General features: G+C 32.5%; 1 non-coding gene across 1 annotated transcript; it reads right to left on the bottom strand.

The window, feature by feature from the left end:
* Positions 1-4,339: 4,339 nt before the first annotated feature.
* TRNAR-UCU (transfer RNA arginine (anticodon UCU)) lies at positions 4,340-4,412 on the bottom strand. Its single transcript has one exon. It is a non-coding gene; the product is annotated as a tRNA-Arg (tRNA).
* Positions 4,413-9,646: the final 5,234 nt, after the last annotated feature.

Below are 9,646 nucleotides of genomic sequence, written 5' to 3'. Positions count from 1 at the left end.
ACCTGTGAAATTATTTGGATCCGATTCCACGAAGCTTCCTACAAAATTCCCTATGTGAACTGCGACCCTTTCCGACATTAGGCCAATTGGGATGTCATGTACCTGTATCCAGAAATCAGTGCTATGTAATTCGACAGTTTTTGGTTCCTGACCTGCTTCCAGCGGAGCTAACAGCAACAGTTGCTGTTCAAAAGTCCAAGGGCCACCCTTTAGGACCCTATCTCTTTCAACTGGATGAAAAAATTCGAACTGGTAGGAGTTTGGTCCCAGTTCCATCACACAAATACCTCTTGATGGGCACCACAAGTCAGCTAGTACGTTTTTCATGAAGTGGGTCTTAATGCTTCTGGTTGTCACGAAGGATCCTATAAGAATCCAGGATGTTGGTCTGGGGGGGGAATAGTATCTTCGATTTGAAGAATCAGTCCAGCAGCAGCTTCGTCTTCTAGGGTTATCCGTTGTATGGCGTCCGGTATGTTATCCATTGTTGATGGCTTGTAAGGAGGGCGCTCGCTCAGGTTTGGTTACGGCGACACTCGGGAGATTTGCGGTTGGGGAAAACGGCTGAAGTTTGAGGGAGTTGCTGGGAATTGCAGGAAATTTGGCTGCAGTGTTTGGTGGTGGGGGAATTTTAGGTGTATAGAAGTTGATGATGGTGGCGGAGGATTTTATCTGGAAAAGGGGAGTTAGGTTTTGCGGTTGCGAATTGGTTATCGGTGATGGACGGGGAAGGTTGTGGATTAACAATTAGGGTAAGTCGATTTGAAAGGGATTAGTAGATTGGGTGATGAGAGTTTGTGCGTTATAGGGGGATTTGCTTGGCGGTGGGGTTGGGATTGCTTGGCGGTGGGATTGGATTTTGGCGGTGGGGAATAGCAGGGTTTGCTTGGCGGTGGGTTGGGATTTTTGGTTACTACGGTGAAAGCTCCTCAATAGGGAGAGATTCTGAACTTCTTTATAGTTTGAAGTATTTAACAAAACAAAGGAATGAAAACACACACCTCACGTGACCATATAATTTGCTAATTGTGATTTCTACTCATTTTGTTTGCATTCTACTCATTTTGTTTTGAGTTGTTAGATTAAAATCTATATATAATATAAAACAGTAACGATGGAGCTGAGGTGTCACTCCCTTCTTTTTTACTGATAAAAAATATAATATAATATATTAACTTGAGTTATATTATTATATTTATTTATAAAAAAAATTATTTTATCTGTACTATATCTAAGAGTTCTACAGAATTTAAATTAATCCTTAAAATCTCTCTAATTCTCTGCATATCTATATCTAAAAGTTCTACATAATTTAAATTAATCCCTAAAATCTCTCTAATTTTCTGTGTATCTATATCTAAAAGTTCTGCATAATTTAAATTAATCCCTAAAATCCATCTAATTCTCTGTATATCTATATTCTATATATAATATAAAACAGTAACGATGTAGCTGAGGTGTCACTTCCTCCTTTTTTACTAATAAAAAATATAATATATTAACTTTAGTTATATTATTATATTTATTTATAAAAAGATTATTTTATCCGTACTATATCTAAGAGTTCTACAGAATTTAAATTAATCTCTAAAAACTCTCTAATTCTCTGCATATCTATATATATAATATAAAACAGTAACGACGAAGCTGATGTGTCACTTCCTCCTTTTTTACTGATAAAAAATATAATATATTAACTTTAGTTATATTATTATATTTATTTATAAAAAGATTATTTTATCCGTACTATATCTAAGAGTTCTACAGAATTTAAATTAATCTCTAAAATCTCTCTAATTCTCTCCATATCTATATCTAAACGTTCTACATAATTTAAATTAATCCCTAAAATCTCTCTAATTCTCTGCATATCTATATCTAAAAGTTCTACATAATTTAAATTAGTCCCAAAAATCTCTCTAATTCTCTACATATCTATATATAATATAAAACAGTAACGATGGAGCTGAGGTGTCACTTTCTCCTTTTTTTACTGATAAAAAATATAATAAAAAATATAATATATTAACTTTAGTTATATTATTATATTTATTTATAAAAAGATTATTTTATCCGTACTATATCTAAGAGTTCTACATAATTTAAATTAATCCCTAAAATCTCTCTAATTCTCTGTATATCTATATATAATATAAAACAGTAACGATGGAGCTGAGGTGTCACTTCCTCCTTTTTTACTGATAAAAAATATAATATAAAATATAATATATTAACTTTAGTTATATTATTATATTTATTTATAAAAAGATTATTTTATCTGTACTATATCTAAGAGATCTACATAATTTAAATTAATCCCTAAAATCTCTCTAATTCTCTGCATATCTATATCTAAAAGTTATACATAATTTAAATTAATCCCTAAAATATCTCTAATTCCCTGCATATCTATATCTAAAAGTTCTACATAATTAAAATTACTCCCTAAAATCTCTCTAATTCTCTGCATATCTATATATAATATAAAACAGTAACGATGGAGCTGAGGTATCACTTCCTCATTTTTTACTGATAAAAAATATAATATATTAACTTTAGTTATATTATTATATTTATTTATAAAAAGATTATTTTATCTGTACTATATCTAAGAGATCTACATAATTTAAATTAATCCCTAAAATCTCTCTAATTCTCTGCATATCTATATCTAAAAGTTATACATAATTTAAATTAATCCCTAAAATATCTCTAATCTATATATAATATAAAACAGTAACGATGGAGCTGAGGTATCACTTCCTCCTTTTTTACTGATAAAAAATATAATAAAAAATATAATATATTAACTTTAGTTATATTATTATATTTATTTATAAAAAGATTATTTTATCTGTACTATATCTAAGAGATCTACATAATTTAAATTAATCCCTAAAATCTCTCTAATTCTCTGCATATCTATATCTAAAAGTTATACATAATTTAAATTAATCCCTAAAATATCTCTAATCTATATATAATATAAAACAGTAACGATGGAGCTGAGGTATCACTTCCTCCTTTTTTACTGATAAAAAATATAATAAAAAATATAATATATTAACTTTAGTTATATTATTATATTTATTTATAAAAAGATTATTTTATCTGTACTATATCTAAGAGATCTACATAATTTAAATTAATCCCTAAAATCTCTCTAATTCTCTGCATATCTATATCTAAAAGTTATACATAATTTAAATTAATCCCTAAAATATCTCTAATTCCCTGCATATCTATATCTAAAAGTTCTACATAATTTAAATTAATCCCTAAAATCCCTCTAATTCTCTGCATATCTATATTCTATATAAAACAGTAACGATGGAGCTGAGGTGTCACTTTCTCCTTTTTTACTGATAAAAAATATAATATATTAACTTTAGTTATATTATTATATTTATTTATAAAAAGATTATTTTATCCGTACTATATCTAAGAGTTCTACATAATTTAAATTAATCCCTAAAATCTCTCTAATTCTCTGCATATCTATATGTAATATAAAACAGTAACGATGGAGCTGAGGTGTCACTCCCTCCTTTTTTACTGATAAAAATGCATAAGTTAAATTAATCCCTAAAATCCCTCTAATTCTCTGTATATCTATATTCTATATATAATATAAAACAGTAACGATGTAGCTGAGGTGTCACTTCCTCCTTTTTTACTAATATAAAATATAATAAAAAATATAATATATTAACTTTAGTTATATTATTATATTTATTTATAAAAAAGATTATTTTATCCGTACTATATCTAAGAGTTCTACAGAATTTAAATTAATCTCTAAAATCTCTCTAATTCTCTGCATATCTATATCTAAAAGTTCTAAATAATTTAAATTAGTCTCTAAAATCTCTCTATTTGTTTGCATATCTATATATAATATAAAACAGTAACGATGGAGCTGAGGTGTCACTTCCTCATTTTTTATATCATTAATTGTAATTATTAATTATATTTTTTGTTAATATTTATATATTAAGATGAATCCGTGCATCGCACGGCTAAAAAACTAGTTTTAAATATAAATTTGACAATTTGGGTCTTCTTTCTTTAGCATATAGGTAAAGCACGGATGCTCTAAAGTCTTTTCCTTTTCTTCTTTTATTTATTTTTTAATATCCAATAATATAGGGACAAAAAGTAGCCCCACATGCGTCATTATTAATTACCTGTTTTTATTTTACCCGAGTTTCTACTATAAGATAAATAAATAATTGATTTGTCACTTCAGAAATGGTCCACGTGCTTTACAATTGATCTCACCTCTCACTTCACAAATGGTCCACGTGTCAAGCCCTTGAAATAACACAATAAAAAAATGCACGCCCAGTGGGACTCGAACCCACAATCGCTTGATTAGAAGTCAAGCGCCTTATCCATTAGGCCATGGGCGCTTGTTGATGAGGATGGTATTTTTATCTATCTTACTAAACATACACCAGCTTAATGCAAAAAAACAGCAACTCTCAAAACTTTAACAGATTAATTAACAACCAGAAAAATCAACTTAGAACTCAGATTTTTTTTTTTTTTGTATATGTCATTACATTTGGATTCAAATAGCTATATTGTATATTTTTTTTTTCATTTATTATATTTAGCTGATAATTCATACGACACTATTTGTATAAGTTAAAATACTCCCCCATTTTGAAATATATGTCGCTTTAGGATAAAATTTCATGCATCATTTCCAATTGGTCCCGAAATGATGTTCATTCAAATTACAGGTTTCTAATATCTTTCATCCCCTTCTCGATTGTATGGAAAACATTTTTCAGACCCTCATTTTGTTGAAGAGCAGCTTGTTGTGGAAAGTTTACTTTCTGATGTGGAGCAATTTGCTACTGAAGATGGTGAGATTAGGTTACCCGCAGCAGTTGACCTTTAGATGCAAATAGGGTCCATCAATTAGATGTATATTTAGCTGCATTTTTTGTTGCATCCTTTTGCTTGGATTGTGCTTCTTTCACTTTTGTATTTTTGCTTCATTTTTGTTGAGTATTCCTTGCATACTTACTTTCTTTTATGTCATGCATCATCTGGAATATCTAAGGAGCGGCGTCAAAACAATTTCCATAAAAGAACCAGCAGCTTCAGAAGTTTGAAGGGAAGGATCGGCAACTTCAGATGATGATCGAATTCCTTAGAAGCAGTTTTGAAGAAAATGCAATCGCTTATAGGATGGACACGGAGAGGAACATACACATTGATTTTAGACAAGAGATTAAGGTGCAATGGCATCCTCTACCTTCTAACATGTTCAAGTTGAATATCGATGGTTGTAGCAAAGGGGACCTCGGGCCAGCAGGGGTGGGGGTTATTAGAAATCAAGAAGGAAATTGGATTTTAGTTTTTGCGCCCAACATTGATATTTGTTCAGCTATTCAAGCAGAGTTGTGGGCTATCTATAAAGGACTGGAGCTTAAGCATTGACCATCTTGTTGTGGAGAGTGATTCTAATTTAGCAGTTTCTTGGATCAACAATAAAGATGGCAACTCGAGCATATGTAACAATCCTATTCGTGTCTGTTCTGAGCTCATTAGATAAATTAACAGAGTGGCAGATAATTTGGCTAGCTATGCGTTCACTTTGCCTAGAGACATCCATGTGTTTCAAAATTGCCCCCTAGTGTCAGCCGTGAGTTCTGGCAAGACGTTAGTAGAATTTCCTGACGTAGAGAGGTGACCTCTTAGTAGTGTCCCTCTATTTGGTCTTTAGTTTTGTATTATTTTGTTTGTCTTCGTGGCTCGTTGAACCCTCCGTTGTATAAAAAAAATATGTCGCTTGAAGACAAAATTTATAAATTAAGAAATCATTAAATAATGATTAAAAAGAAAATACTACTCTATAATATACTCTTTAATAACTAATTCTTAGATAATATTCACTCTTTTCTCATTAATTATAATAAAATTAAAATAGATAAATTTGTACAGTGGCACAATCTTCTCTTTATTTTCATCCTATATTCTTTTATAAACTTTCCATATTCTTAGAAAGATAGGTTATTAAAGAGAGAACTTTTAGTAAGAACAAAATTGAGAAAATAAATGAAATTGAATAAAAACGATTTATACTTCAGAAATTCTCGTCAACCTCTACACGACATATAATTCAAGATGGAGGGAGTAAAAGATACGATACATAAATACATATGACATTGACAGTTAATATCCCTCACATTATGAAGGTTTCAAAGGAGAAGCTTAATGAATTTCTCTAACCTCTAAGGGACGAGTAATAAACCCGGATCTAATCAATAAGTAAATCAACATATTTAGGCTTATCTCTTGTAGCGCAAATCCGTTGAATAGCAGTGGAAGTAATTGATCTTGGCTCCGTATCACCGATCTAGGAGGTTACCACACCAAAGGAGTAACCACTCTTGATTCACGAACTAAAAACGAAACTCAAAGACAAAGGGTAAGAGAGGGGGCGCGTAGGAGAGCGAGAGAGTCTCTATCTTATGTTTCTTGTCTTAGGGTTTTAGACTCCCTACCTATCTATTTATAGTTAGGTTAAACTATAATATAACCCTAATTCTAATCCTATTTGGATTAGGTTACGGGTGAGCCATAAATGGATCAGTAAATGGATCAAGGTCCGTTTACTCCATTTATCCATACACATTATAAATAATGTAATCTTTATCATTAGCATTTATAAATTGTACCAATTTCAGAAATTATTGAAGTTTGCATATATTTTTATTTTCATGTTCGGCACTAATTGTATATCGTTTAGGAAAAATAAAATTACATTTTTTTTTTTGCAATTTTTGAATAGATTTTGGAGATAAAAAAATTGTGCTCAACAAAATATTTTAGGGGGTGTTTGTTTCCTACTTTTTCCTTCCTATTTGCTGTTTCAGTTTGAAAATGAGAGTTTAGAGTGTTTGGTTGAAAACTCTTGTTGATGTTTGAGGCATGAAAAGCTGCTTTTCTCAACAACATCTATTTCCTACTTTTTGGATCTCCTGTTCACGTTAATTTTTTTCTCTCTCTTTAATATCCCTACAAAATAATAATACGATTCTTCCCCCTTTGGCTCATTTGAAGGGTTGCTTTTCATATGTGGCATTTCTTCATTCTTCCATGAATGTTTATTCTCTTCTTTTAGTGGTTTCTGATTGCATCCCTCAGTTTTTCTATTTATATCAGTTTCAAGATTGGTTTTTCCAACATGTGTAGAATACGCAATATTTCTTTTTTTTTTAATTTTTTCCACGTTTATACATATATGTATGTGATTTGTTACTGATAATTGATAATATGACGTATATGTTTGTCAAAATTAATCAAACTTCTCCATGTTAGAGATAAAATTGCTTGTTACGGATTGAAGTCGACTGAGGATTTTAATCTTAAACCCACAAAAAATACTATATTTTCAAGCTTAATTTGAAGGAAGAAATTCCCAAAAAGCTTTCAACAATGGAGGCCCATAAAATTCATATTCATCAAAAGTTCTCTTTCAAAACAAAATAAGAGGATTTTATACCTCCCCCTAATTAAGACAAAAGACCCAAATGGGTAGACTAGGACTACAACTAGCAATAGGAGCCCTAGGGGTAAATGGGGAACAAATATAAAGGTTGGTAGAAAAGTAAATATAACATAGTGGCAAAACAGTAAATAAGGAAAGTTCAGTCTTGGTCTCCTTCAGCAAATATTTGAGGAAGAAGTTGGTTCGCGGCATCCACGCTCCGCGTGACCTGAGGTACGCTCCTCGTGGATGACCTCCTGAGCTTGGTATTCTTTGCGCAGGTTTCCACGCTCCGCGTGTTCTAGCTCACGCTCCGCATGGGTGAGGTCCTGGATGTTGGTCCCGTGTAATTAGTTCCAAGAGGGGGTTAGGAACTAATGTAACTTTTTCGCTTAATTATGCTGACTTAATTAGTTCTTTAAACTACTTTAGTCAGTTTTGGTCAGTAAGGCCGAGCAAGATGTAAGACAGCTTTAGTCAGAAGCTGACTAGAACCGTTTTACTTGTGAGTTGGGAATTAACACTTAAGGTCAGCTTCCAACTCAGCACTCTGATTACTCAGTGTCAGCTTATACAATTTAAATCCTGAGTAATTTAGGCAAGCAACACATACATATATATATATTAAGAGAAGGAGTTAGAAATTGAGTATGCAAGAATCCTTCCGGGCTTTTTCAATCCGATACTGAGCTCTTTAAAGGTAGAGCACAAACCGTTTACAAGCAATTGAGTATGCAAGAGTACCTTCCTCTATTCGTCTACTCAACCCCTACTGAGCGCTATAACCAAACACTCAGATTTTCTCTACCGCTGAGTACTAAAACCGAGTACTCAGCACCACTCTCTCAATCTTTACAAATGATACAAATTTGTTCTTTCTAGATGAAGAACACTTTAGATGAATACAAATTCAATCTAGACTTTTACACAGAAATAGGATTTGGGTGTAAGTATTTTCTTTTTCTTGTTTGTATGTGCCTGTATGTATGCTTTTCTCTTTTTGTATTTCGGCAAAGGATCCAAGTGAAGAACTTGTCCTTTTATAGTGAATTCTGAGGCTGCAATCATTTGAATTCGGATGTATCCGTTGAATTCAAACGGTCTTCTTGCGTCATTCACTGGTCAGCATACAGTTTTGTAGGCCAATCCTGTCGTCTGAATTTAGCAGGCGTCAGGCTTGTCTTCTTCCGCCAGGTTCGTCTTCTAGCGCCGATTTCATCTTTTAGCCAGAGGCTAGTTGACCCATGCGTCTCGAAACTGTCTCCGTGCGTAATTTCAAAGCTTCTGAATTGGTGCAAATCTCTGTCGGATCTTGTCTTTTAGTAAACGGATCATTGGCGCTGTCCTGATGAACACTCAGCTTGACTTTAATAGACGTTGCCTTCGATCTTTGTCTCTGGCGAGGCTGAGTCACGTTCTACTCAGCTTCATCGGTCAACTTCGTCTTCAAGTGTTTGTTCTGAAGAAGACTTTTCTTTTATGATGCTGAGTTGTGTTCTACTCAGCTTCTGTGGCTCATGCTGACTACATTCTATCGTACATTCTATTTCTGTTCTCATTTATAATTATACTCAACATTAAACAAACACATTAGTACAATTAAATCAAAGCACTTAAATTTAATTGTCTTAATCATGGGATTAACTTAAATAATTTTGTCAAATCAAAATCAAGTGGAAAGGTGTTTCAACAAACTCCCCCATTTTGATGTTGGCAAAAATATTTAATTATGGAACTCAGTGTTGAAACACCTTTCCACATAATTTTGATTTGACAAAATTGTTTAAGTAAATACATATTCTAAACACACTAAGTTTAAATGCTTTGATTTATTCTACTAATGTGTTTGTTCAATGTTGAGTTATAAATGTTATAAGTCATAAGGATTGGAAGGCCCAAGCCCAATACGGAAGCCAAAGCCCAAGTCAAACAGCTCAGTACACTCGGCCCGCGTATGTCAAGACGTTGCCGTTTTGAAACAAAACGCAACTCAGCAAACGGAAGGATCTAGAAGACCTTCGGGAACAACTTCAAAATGAAGCTGTTGAGTAGTCTTGACAGACGTACAAGACAGCAGCTGGCGAAGGAAAACTTCCAAACAAAGTGTTTCCTCTTTTGGCAAAGTTCAGACGACACAGT

Source organism: Euphorbia lathyris, chromosome 3 (genome assembly GCF_963576675.1).
Source record: "Euphorbia lathyris chromosome 3, ddEupLath1.1, whole genome shotgun sequence".
Taxonomy (NCBI): Eukaryota; Viridiplantae; Streptophyta; class Magnoliopsida; order Malpighiales; family Euphorbiaceae; genus Euphorbia; species Euphorbia lathyris.
The sequence above is the reverse complement of the archived record's forward strand: the minus strand, read 5'-3'. Positions and strand labels throughout refer to the sequence as shown.